A 13,475-nucleotide genomic window follows, 5' to 3' on the forward strand; every position below is an offset into this window, starting at 1 on the left:
TGGCAAAAAGATTTTTTCCAATCAGCAACTTTTTCTTTTTAAAAAAGTCTACAGTATATTAAATTTTACTTCCCCTCCCCCACAACACTTGACCTAATTCTCTACCCCTACTCTGAACAATGGGCAGCTCCTTTGAATTGCTTCTGAGGTTTTCATATTGGATTTAGATTAGCCTAGCCTTTTTCTAGGGCTATTGAGAAATGTTTTTTAAAAACAGTCATTTGACTTTTGGAAACAGAAAAAATAACTTTATTTCTATTTATTCTCTGACTCATCTTCTTTGCCTTTTAATATGTTCATATTCTTTGTCCCTCTTCATTTAGCTTTTTCTTCCTCAGTGCATAAACAATACATCACTACTCAACTTACACAGAGAATGGAATTAACAAAGAGAAAAAAATACATCTTTGCCAAAAATTCAACTTTCCATTGGCCATTTCCCTAACATCAGCAATGTACTTGGGGATATGGAAGCATGTGAGCAACCAAGCAGCAAACTGTGGCTTTAGCAACCACTTGTCACGAGTTCCTTTAGGAGAAGTCCCTTCCAAAGAAAAATATGTACTAATGAATATTTTTTAATAGAAAGAGAAAATGATTACTGTGCCTCTGACTTTTTATGTTGTCTCTCAAATCCCTTGCTTATAGGAGCACATGTATTAGCAGATGAATATATTGTACTTGATCATAGATATATGTGAACAATGACTACTCTGTATGCATACATTTAGAAGTATAAAAGGAATAATCAATTTCCTCTGTGCATCTTATTCTTTTTTTTTGTACTGGCAGATAAAGTGTTTATTTTTTAAATATATTAGAGGATATTGAGGTATGGATCTTGCCTTTAAAGGATTTACCAAACTATTAAGAGGGACATGGCCAAAGAAATAAATTATTGGCTTAAGAATATAAAATCCAATTTATTAACACAGCAAATAAAGTGTAGTTGCTAACAAAAGTAAATTTAAAGCGGACTATGCCAGGGGATGCCATTAAAACCAAACCTCAAAGGATAAGGAAGCTGTTAAGAATATAGAAAGCCTCTTGAAAAAGAACAAAGACAGAGATATGAAAGTCAAGAGCTGGCTTAGCAAGCAAGAGCAATTTCTGTGGCTAGAGAGAGGGCAAGGACAGTGACATCACCTCTCTTAATTGAACATTATACTGGAGCAAGATGTTGAGTGTTTTGCCAGCCCTGGCACATACAGGAATTTTGATTTGTATCCTTCCTTTAAAAACTTTCTGCGGCAAAGTAGAAGTACTGACCTGGTACATTAGAGTAGTTCTAAACAACACAAACATCGGCTGTAGTATTGTTTCAGCACACTATATGAAATATGTTCCTCATACTCAATCTCCTTAGTATTTTAGGTATATAATCAAGTAGTCCGAAAATACCCAAGGAAAATTGACTAGCTGTCAAATTTACTTCAATAAAATTTCTGTATTTTGTATCCAGTCGGTCTTATTGAGCACTGTGCTCTGTCTGAATACTGAATTTTGCATGTGGATTTTTAGTATCGAATCCTTTTTCAGTTGGGTGGTTCATTTCATTTTTCAATTAGGTAAGCCTCTAAAACCATTTTCAAAAGAGAACACTAGCAGTGATGTGTAGATAAGTAAAGAAAAGACATTTTGGGAAACTAAACCCACAATTTATGTCTTTCTTAGTGTCTCCATCTTTACAAATCCTTTCATCAACAAAGAAGCATTGCATCTCTCCTTCTGTAGTCTGTTTTTATTATGGAGCAATAAAAGCATTAGTGAAGACAGGATTCTGTGCATAATTAAAGAGCTCTTGTCAATTACAATTTATCCACTGCTGCTCAAAGTACTGTGGATATTTGGGTCTATTTTTGTCAACCATTCTCAATTAATGTCTACCTTTGATTTATTTCCATATAACATGGTATACGCTTTAATTGTTGTTGATCCCACCTTCCCAATTAGTTCCAAGTAAGTTTCCCAGTGACTTGATTAAGCCAATGGGAATATCTCCAGATAGAGTGTTCTGCTCAGGCTTTTATGTGGTTATTAAGGCCACAATGAAATCTGTTTTTTATACTATTCTGGGAACTCTTACCCCTTGGATTGTTTTATTTAAATCCGAACATCTCAATGTATCATACAATTGTATTCCTTGGGGACTAGAACTCCGATTAGTGAGTAGAGACTAGGAAGCAAAGTAAGAACAGACACATGTGCATAACAGCTGTGATCATATGGTCTGAGCACTTGGATGGAGAAGCCATAACAGCCTGGGATCTCAGCATGCTTATTATATTCCCCTGAACAGGGAGGCAGGAATATCACGTACAGCTTAATCAAAGGATGTGGCGTTATTACATATAGATAAACAATGAGGCAGGGGTATTATATGTAGCTGAACAAAGAAGCGGGTTTAGCTAATCATAATAGGAGCAGTCTCTGTGAGGAAATAGTCTTCTGGATATAAGCATCAAAAGGAGAAAGATGTGGTGTAGAGTTTCTGCACATTATCAGCATTTGCACTCAGAGGACAGGAGGATGCTGTTATCTATCTTTCTCATCTTCATAGGTGGAAGGCTGTACTTGACTTAGCCATGCCTTGGCACACAATAAAATAATATACATTCACTCAAGAGGTCACTAACTCCCAACACAAAGGCAAGACCAGTAGAACACACTGGGGAATAAAAAAATATGTCTGAACATAGGTCACTTTGGGACTGAATAGCAGTTTTAGAAATTTACTTAGGTTACCTCTTGGTTACCATCAGCATATAATCTTATAGGGATTATTTTATGAACAGAGAGCTAAAACTCAAAAAATGGGCTTAAACCTTCCTTACAGTGTTTCCTTCTGCCTGTGGCTTGTTTCCAAAGATAATTTATCTCTACGGCCCTGAATGTTATATATTATTATAATCCATATTGCTGTTAATGCCTTCTCTATGAGTGCTGAAGACATAGCAGTTGTTAAGTCCATTTATTGAGAATATAAACTGACTTAGGGAATATTTTAACATACTTTTTCAATTATTTTCTTTCACTTTCAAACAATGATTTATTTACTTATTTTTAAGTGCTAGGTATAGAACAAAAACCCTCATGGAAGTCAAACTAGATATAGTTGTATAATAATTAAACTAGGGTTAAATGTCACCAACACCTAAAAAGCACCATGAAATCATTTTAAGAGATTGATTTTTTTATATTCTTCGTTATCGTATCTTTTTTAATTAATTAATTATTTTTATGCTCAAGATTTTATTCCCCTCCCAGTCCACCCTCTGACTGTTTCATATCCTGTATCTTCTCCCCCTACCCTGTCTCCAAGAGGATGTCCCCACCCCACCAGTCTTCTAAACTTCTTGAGGCCTCCAGTCTCTTGAGGGTTAGGTGCATCTTCTCTGACTGAAACCACACTGGGCAGTCCTTTGCTGTATATGTTTTGGGGGCCACCTCTCATTCTGGTATATGCTGCATGGTTAGTGATCCAGTGTCTGAGAGATCTCAGGGACCCAGGTTAATTGAGACTGCTGGTCCTCCTACAGGGTTGCCCTCCTCCTCAGCTTCCTCCAGTTTTTCCCTAATATACACACAGGGGTAAGCAGCTTCTGTTCATTGGTTGGGTGCACATATCTGCATCTGGTTCTTTCAGCTGCTTATGGATCTTTTGGAGAGCAGTCATGATAGGTCCCTTTTGGTGAGTGCTCCATAGCCTCAGTAATGGTGTCAGGTCTTGGGGGGCCTCTCCTTGAGCTGGATCCCACTTTGGGCCTCTCCCTGGACCATCTTTTCCTCAGAATCTTCTCCATTTGCATGCCTGCAGCTGTTTCAGAGAGGAAGAATTATGGGTCAGAGTTTTTACTGTGGGATAGCAACCCCATCCCTCACTTGATGTCCTTTCTTTCTGTTGGAGGTGGACTCAACAAGTTTCCTCTCCATACTGTAGGGCATTTCACCTAGGGTTCCCCTTTGAGTCTTGAGAGTCTTTCACTTTCAAGGTCTCTGGTACATTCTGGAGGGTCCTCCCAACCTCTTTCCTCCAGAGGTCACCTGTTTCCATTTTTTCTGCTGGCCCTCAGGGTGTCAGTCCTTTTCCTCACCCAATACCAGATCATGTTACCCTCTCCCCTGCATCCCCACCCCCTTTCACTGCCAGGTCCCTCCCTCCCTCCCCTTTGTGATTGTTTTCTTCTCCCTCCCAAGTGGGACTGAGGTGTCCTCACTAGGGCCCTTCAGCTTGTTGACCTTAATTCTTAAGAAAAATTAGTCAGTCTTTCAATTTAGCGTTGCATCTATTTGACTTCAGAAAAAGAAATCAGTCATTTGCCAAAAGTGCATAATACCCATTTAAAATAAATTTTAAAATTACAATTTAATACAACATTAAGGAAACTCCTTTGTTATTATCCTTCATAATAAATACATACTTTTAAAATATAAATTTCCAAAAGATAGTGATTTTTGATAATGCATATTACTTAATTATTATGTCATTTGCTTGTCATCTACCATACTACTAGGTATATCTATGCTAAGAAATGGACTATAAATATAGAAGTGAAATTAAATGCTACTTTGTTTCATTTTGTTTGCATTCATGTGTCTAACCCACACTTTTAAAAAAATATTTTCTCTTTTGTGATAAAATCATTTGGATAAAAAGTAGATAAAATTGCATTTTTAGATTATTTATATATTATTCACAATATCTCCATAAAAATATTTTAACTAAGACACAAATGAGTTCTTTTACTGGTTCTCCCAGAATATAAATAATTGAGTCTGTATTTGTTTCAGTCACAAGGCTTTCATGAGGTATGCTTTTAAACATACAAAAATAAATAAACATAAATGCTTTTAAAGAAAATTGAAAAACCCTCTTTGGTAAAGCATTTTTTATGTTTTTTTTATTTTTTTATTAACTTGAGTATTTCTTATATACATTTCGAGTGTTATTCCCTTTCCCGTTTTCCGGCAAACATCCCCCTCCCCCCTCCCCTTCCTTATGGGTGTTCCCCTCCCAACCCTCCCCCCATTGCCGCCCTCCCCCCAACAGTCTAGTTCACTGGGGGTTCAGTCTTAGCAGGACCCAGGGCTTCCCCTTCCACTGGTGCTCTTACTAGGATATTCATTGCTACCTATGGGGTCAGAGTCCAGGGTCAGTCCATGTATAGTCTTTAGGTAGTGGCTTAGTCCATGGAAGCTCTGGTTGCTTGGCATCGTTGTACATATGGGGTCTCAAGCCCCTTCAAGCTCTTCCAGTTCTTTCTCTGATTCCTTCAATAGGGGACCTATTCTCAGTTCAGTGGTTTGCTGCTGGCATTCACCTCTGTATTTGCTGTATTCTGGCTGTGTCTCTCAGGAGCGATCTACATCCGACAATTCAAATGTTATTGCCTTTCCCGGTTTTCCAGACATAAGCCCCCTATGCAATCCCCCTGCCCTTCTTCTATAAGGGTGCTTCCCCCACCCACTCCACCTTTCCATCCCCAACATTCACCTACACTGGGTGGTCAACCTTGGCAGGACCAAGGGCTTCTCCTTCCATTGGTGCCCAACAAGGCCATCCTCTGCTGCAGCTACATATGTAACTGGAGCCCAGGGTCAATCCATATATAGTCTTTTTGTAGTGGTTTAGTCCCTGGGAGCTCTGGTTGGTTGGCAACATTGTCCTTATAGGTTTGTAAACCCCTTCAGCTCTTTCAATCCTTTCTCTAATTCCTCCAATGGGGATCCTGTTCTCTGTTCAAGGGTTTGCTGCTAGCATTTGCCTATGTATTTGACCTGCTCCGGCTGTGCCTTTCAGGAGACAGCTACATCAGGCTCCTGTCAGCATGCACTTCTTAGCTTCATCAATCTTATCTAGTTTTGGTGGCTGTATATATTTGGGCTGTATACCGATTTGGGGCAGGCTTTGAATGGCCTTTCCTTCAGTTGGAATTCTTACCTGCTTACTATAGATGGTCAGTTTGGACTCCATATACCCCATTGTTGGTAGTCTTAGCTAGGATCACCCTAGTAGGTTCCTGGAAGTTTTCATTTTCTTAATTTCTAGCCTATCCCATGTAGGCCCCACACCACTTTAGCGTCTCTTCCAGTACTCTCTCTTCACCCTCCACCCACTTCATCCTTACTGTTTTCATTTTCACCCCTCACACACCCAGTCTCCACTCTCCATCCTTTCCTGATAGTAATTTATTCCAGCACCACCTCCTTTCTCAGTGACTTCATATTCCCTTCTTATGATATGTCTCATTTCCACTTGCCAAGAGGAAAACACTTGGCAAAACTTGGGTTTATAAAGAATGACCTAATTCTCTAAGAATGTGTTTTGGATTCATGTGGTTTAGGAATAAGTAACATAAAACAAAATATGTGTCATACTTATGTAACAAAATGACTGGTCATATTCAGTATTATATTAAAGGGGATTATAAAAAAATTGGACTTGCACATTGGTTTTATTAAAATGTATTATATCTGAATTGTTTTGTTTGTACAATAATTTGATAAAAAAAGTTTTAAGTATTTTAATTAGGAGAAGATCTGATTTGTTATAAACACTTAATGTAGGAAAATAATTTAAGCGTCCTAGGGGATTATCTATAGAGAAAATGATACATTGCTAACTTATATCAAAGTAAAAAATTCAACTTGGAATGTAAAATGGCATTTTTTTGTTGGTCGTTGGTACAGTATAAGTAATACTTTAGTAAGAATGCTGATATACTGAGTCTTCTTTCTAAACTTCAAGTGTCTCCATGTGTAGAGCCATGCTCAACAAACTATTGATCACTAAAGCCCAACACTTTCCATTTTCCAGTTCATCCAAGCAGCATTCTTCGAGCTACTGAACTGGTAGAGGTAAAGAGACGTGAAATGGCTCACTGATGTCTGATATAAATCACTTTGACCTATCACTTCTGCTTCTGTAGTACTATTCCTGTGGTGGACTATATAGGTTTAAAGTATGATTGGGAATATCACTTCTAGAAATTGGAGACTGGAAAGGGATAATGAATGTTAGGTGTTTTGCTGTACCTTGGGCCCTAGAAACCTTTTCTTGTCAGCCTTGTCAAAATACTTTTATTTAATAATAACATATTTATTATTAGTCATCTCTCCATCTCTTGCTTTCTTTAATACCCTTTCTACACTCATGATTGCACACATGTACAATTTATCTGCTTCCTTGACAGCATAATAAAACAAAACAAAACATAAAACAAAACAAAACAAAATCTATTCTAAAATCTTTCTATACTCATTTCCAATGCCACTAGGAAATTTTTAAATATATGATACAAATGCATAACTCACATGAACATAGCATTTTTCTTTGTGAGAAGACAAAGTGCTTGGATGTTTGTTTGTTTGTGTGTGTGTGTGTGTGTGTGTGTGTGTATTTGTATTTCAAATCTGAATCATCTCTCATTTATAGGTCCCTCCTTCACCTTTAGTTAGCTCTCATCTTCATGGCTTTAATGTCTTTCATTGTGGAGTTGCTGATTTTCCCAGTTCTGTGTTTGAAAGCATGGTAATGCCTCTTGTTCACTTTTGTCTTCAAAAATAGAAGATGGTACTTGCTTGTTCTTTTTTTGTCTTGAAAACTGTCTATCGACTAGACTATCTTTGTTATAGTAGTTATATTTCTAGAGTTTCAAAATCCTTTTGAGGTATTTAAATGTTATATTTACCTTTCTCATACATACAAAATATATTTTTGCAATAGCTCTTGAAAAGCCATCAGCCTCCGTCAACATGGCAAGAATTCATTGATTTGAAAACTTTAGGGCAAACGTTAGAGACCATTTGATTTTGTTCTTATTCGACCATTACTTGCCAATCTCTATGTATGTTTTATTGTCAATACAAAATATACAGCTATTCATTTCCTTTCTTGACAATTATGTATTTAATTGTACAATATGAATAATAAGCAAATGAACATTTAATATCAGACAAAATATGCTGCGAAAAATATGAGAAGAAAGGAGGTATTATTTCAGAAAAAGCTATCTAAGAAAGCTCAGTATCCTATCAGAATAGAGTCTACTGTCAGCTAATGGAATGGACCATACTACTATATGGAGAAAGTGAGTTTAGATGAAGGTCTACTTCAGAAAAATGTCCTGAGAAGGGAATATGCTTTTACAAGAACAGAGGTGTATCTGGGTAGTATAAAGTAACAAATGATAAGGAACCCTATGATATCTACTATGAGAGAAATAGCAAAAGGAACAGAGGCTTCTGGATGACAGACAAGGAACAATATAAAAAACAACAAAACAAAATACAAACAAATAATACAAAAGAATCTTATACTACAAAGTGGATGCAAACTAAAACATATTATACATTAAGTATATATTTTTAGTTAATGCTTGCTAGACCATTTTAAAGTATCTGTAATGGTTTTGGAAATGATTTTATACTAACATTTATGTATAGTTTTCATTTTGCTTATTTAAATAGTGAAATTGTTTATGAGGTACAATGTGTTGTTTTGAACTTTGTATAACATTATCGAAACTTTCAACTGAACAAGTTCAAATATCTCCTGCATAACCAAATTACCATTTTGTGGTTTGAGATTTTTGAAAATATATTCTAGCACTTTCCAAATATAATTATTATTACCTGTGCTTTAACTATGATTAAATCTAGGTTTCAACTGTATTTTTATTCCTAATAATAAGAGAAATTTATCATGAGAGAACTTATTGAACCTATAGCAAAACATAACTTTTAATCTGCGCCCGTATTCACACAACCATATATGTATATAGTATTCAGCATATCATAATTAGGTATTAGTAATAAAGTATTTATTTACAGTATTAATAGAGAAGATACTAAACTATAAGGTTAATAAGATCTCTCATTTATGCATATGAAATAAAAAATTCAACTTTGAAGCAGGATTAGTAAAGAATGTAACAGCTGAGTGTTTAGTGATTTTATTCTGTTTAAATATTTTATTCATTTTACATCCCAGTATCAGGCCCCCTCCTCCTAGTGGCCCCTCACACAGATCCTTCACCTCCTCCTCTTAGATGAGTGACACTCCCATATATAATCCCCCTTAACCACCCAGTGCTTTGTATTTTTATAGTCTTTTAAGCATTTCAATTAACCAACTATCAATGATGTCAACACTGTCAATAATGTATTCTGGCTTGTTTTTCTTAACATAGAAAAACCAAAGATTGATTATATGATGAATAGTATGATGAGTACTAGGGAATTATGCAAAATCATTTGTAAATTAAATATGAAGCAAAAAAACATCTGCTAGAATCAATTTCCCACAGGTAGTAGGGTAAAAAGTACAAGTTACAAATACAAGGAAATTTCTTCTGCAGGGACACTTCCTGAGTGTAATGAATGCAAAATTTCTTCCACATTTAAGAAACAAAACTTTAAAACAAAACCAAACGAAAAAAATCTTCATTGTTTATCTGCCTTAATAACAATGTGGGGGTTTTTTTTTGCCTCTGCTTTAAAACCCTAAGTTTCATTTTCAGTCATTATATCAACAGAACAAATCTAGGAGGTATCATAATGAGAAAATTGATGAACATTTTAGAAGCATTTATCTCCTTTTTTAACGCTTTTAAAATTTAAAGTTAAAAACAATTAAAGCCTAGTTTATATAATACGACATATACAATACTATTCCAGTGAATTTTGATATTAAATTATTAAAAATGAGATAAAGTCCTCAATACAATGCCATTCGTGTTTAATTTTCTATATAAGAAGCATTGAAATAAATTAATGTAAACTTTATTGATGAAATCCAGGCTCTTTCACTAATGTCAAGGGCCAAGTAAGAAGCAATGATCTCTTTCTCTTCAACTCAAGCAAGGATCAATTTCTTATCTGAGGCTGAATTGCATGTTAGAAATGTAGGTATGTGTTCCCCTAGGTTGGGTATCAGGAAAAGATCATATTTAATCTTCATTTACATAAGTTATCCATTATTGAAGGGAAAGTAGCAGACAGGTCAAAGAGTTTCCATTGTTATTAATTTCAGCATGTACATTTTTATTGCTATAAATGGTTTCCATTTATTTTCTTGCCTCTCCCATCAAACTAGCAGATACTTTGAGGTTTATCAATTGAAAGAAGCTGTATATGAACGTTGAATGAATGAGTTTACCAGGGAGTTCATCCCAGAGTTTAGTTAGTTGACAATAATTTTAGTTCCTCTATAGATTTAATAGAATCAGTCGTTTAAATATTTTTATTTTTGAAATTCAGTAAAATTTTTCAACACATCAATCTGTTAGCTAATGACAACAATATTACTGTTTCATACCAAGTATTACTTGGCTCTGGCATTCAAATTTATACTAAAAGTTCATATCAAAAGAAATGATGGGCCTGTGACTTCAATTTCTGAAGCAAATGGTATTTTACATGGTGTGAGAAACAGAAAGTAGATGAAGAGTAAAGCAGATAGTCAGAATGTTAGAGATAAATGAAGCAAATGGTTCCATTTCTCAGTACTTACTAGCATGCCTACACTCAAAGCATCTGATCAAAAAAGTCTTACCATTTCATATATCTCAATGTTACTGATTAAAATGAACACTAGACAATTAATGAATGTTATCAGGGGCATTTTAAAGTATAGTGTTTTAAATATTGTATAATATATAATATAAATTCATAATCATATATAAATAATATAATAAAACATAAATACTTCAAAATATTGACCTATATATAAGAAAAACAAGACTAGAATGTTCCCTTTTCATTGGGCTGCTAATTTTAATCACTTCAAGTGGTGAGTACAGGGCTTTCAGATATTCCTAGTTCATTCACTTGGTATTTGTATTATAAAACAATAGGGTGCTTTGGGTATGGCTTTCTTTTAAATTGGATATTTTATGTATTTACATTTTAAATGTTATACCCTTTCCCTCCTCTCCCATCATCCCCCCCCCCGCTTCTATGAGGATGTACCCACTCCCACCTCAAAGCCCTGGCATTACCCTACACTGGGGAATCAAGCCTTCACAGGACCAAGGGCTGGTAAAATTGGCATACTGTCTTGCATCTAGTAGGCCTGGTATCCGAGAGTGGGTTTTAACTGCTTCCAAGCAAAACCTGTCCAAAAACATCCTGCAATAATCCCTGTGTTATAGATCTCACATTTCTCTAAGTAATATACTGGGGGACATGGTTGTTTTGTCTTGTTTTATTTCCCTCACTATGTAGCACTGGCTGTCTTGGAGCTTTCTATTTAGTGTAGGCTCAACCTGGACACACTTGGCTTAGTTTCTCTAGTCCTGTAAATAAAGGTGTGTGCTATCATACCTGCTAATACACCATTTTATAATTTTTGTTTGTTTTCTTGTTTGTACTTCTTACCTAATAATGGCTAATTCAAAGATAATATGAATATAAAAGTTTTAGAAACTTTTACATTTTAAATGTTTTTATTTTTATGTTTTATTGGATATTTTCTTTATTTACATTTCAAATGTTATCCCCTTTCCAAGTTTTCCCTCCGGAAACTCCCCTTATCCCCTCCCCCTCCCCCTGCATCTTTGAGCGTGCTCACCCACCCACCAACTCCCTCTAGCCTCCCTGCCTTGTCATTCCCCTGCACTGAGGCACCCAGCCTTCACAGAACCAAGGGCTTCTCCTCCCGTTGATGCACCCAACAAGGCCATCCTCTGCTGCATATACAGCTGCAGTCATGAGTCGCTCCATCTGTACTCTTTGGTTTAGTCCCTGGTACTCTAAATAAATACGTGGAGCAATAAACAGATGTACTTGTCACCAAAAGAGCAACAACCAAAACAAAAACGAAAAATGTGTTAGAAACTATCAACCTACAATTGTGGCAAAATATAAAACAAGTAAAAGGTGAGGTAATGATGAATTCAGTAGCTGCATATGAGGTCCACTTATTAAAACGAAAGTTGCTGCTCAAAATCAGTCACTGTGCAGGAAATATGCTACCCTTAAAAAGATGTGACAAAAAAGCAAACTGAGGAGGAGATGCACAAAAGAAGAAATAGACATTAGGGGACACTTGTAAGAGTGGAAACAATATGCGATGATGATTAGTCTCATACAAACTTAATGGAAGCCAGAGAATTTTTTATGAATTTTGTGAATCATGTGCTTAAAGCACTTAGGTCTAAAGCCATAGATGGTACCTGAGCTCTGAGTTATGTTGAATTGGTACCACTTGGAGAGGTCATGATTGTGAAAGCATCCCATACAACACTTGACTAGAACACCAGGAAAAGTGGGGGGAGGGGAGTCTTACATTGACAGATTTTGAAGTGGGCGAAACAGGTCTATTTTGAGAAAAAATGTTCAATAAAACATATGTCAGCAAGGAAGAGAAGATTCTGCTTAGTTTTACAGCTCAAAAGGACTGTCTTACACCCTAATTTGAAGAAAATGTATCCAAGAAATGCAAACTTAAAGTTCTCTTACATTTTTTTTCTTGAACAGATGGACCTTACCTCTTTTCACTTAGAGAAAACTTTATCATAGCCTTCCTAGGTTTTCTCCATCCACTAACCATTAGAATTTTTACTTCCATTCTTCTTTCAATATAAGCATCCAAGTTACCAAGGTTTGTGACCTGAACAAGGACTGCACCAATAGATATGCAAACATGAAAGGGAAAAATCTCACAGGGCCACAATCTCACAAAGACAAAGAACTGCAGGTATCTGCAGAATGTTGTGAGTAGGAGACAATAGTCTTCAGTAAGGAAGAGTACCCCAATTAGTTAGCCAATATCAAGTGAATATCCCTGAAATTACAAACCTAAATGCAACATTATATAGATAAAGCAAAATATGCTTACATATTTAACCACAATTAAGGAATAAGAGGCCAGAATCCTCTAATTTGAGAGAGGGTGGGGGGAGGGAGAGAGAGAGGGAAGAGTGCAAGAGAAGATGTATGGATATAAACACTTTCTGATTGAATTTCAAGTTCTTCGATTTGGGAAAGCTTCCTTTGTCTTCTGGCTCATGAAATAATGCCACAGGATATATCCCCAGAAACCCATTTGGACCTAATTACTCTTTTCCCTGTTTCTCTCTGAGTTGAGAATACCCATCTCTTCTGTAATGAGAAATACTCATTCTTACAGAACCTAAACATTTCCCTAGCTTATATTTGAGCTCAGGCTCAAAAACAACAAATACAAAATGAAAATCAGGAGCCAGAACCTGTGTCTGATGAGAGGATTTCCTTCCTTCATAGAGCAAACACTCATTTGAAGTAAACTAATAGGAACGAGGCATAGAGAGATGCAGAAAAGATAATCTGTCACCACTCCATGAGTTTACATATAAAGGAGAACTGCAACATTTTTGTACACATATTCCTATGAATTTATGGAGGATTTTCTTATACTAGTGATCTCATGTCTAAGATTGTGGGTCTATTATAATAAAAATGGAATAAAATATTGCCCAAGATGTCAACTCCTA

The 13,475-nt window shown here is 35.9% G+C and overlaps 1 protein-coding gene across 8 annotated transcripts in view; it reads left to right on the forward strand.

Annotated features, from left to right (window-relative positions):
- Dmd (dystrophin) overlaps positions 1-13,475 on the forward strand; it is a 2,349,574-nt gene that overhangs the window by 1,318,082 nt on the left and 1,018,017 nt on the right.

The sequence above is a fragment of the Rattus norvegicus genome, chromosome X, assembly GCF_021556685.1.
Source record: "Rattus norvegicus strain SHRSP/BbbUtx chromosome X, alternate assembly SHRSP_T2T, whole genome shotgun sequence".
Lineage (NCBI taxonomy): Eukaryota > Metazoa > Chordata > Mammalia > Rodentia > Muridae > Rattus > Rattus norvegicus.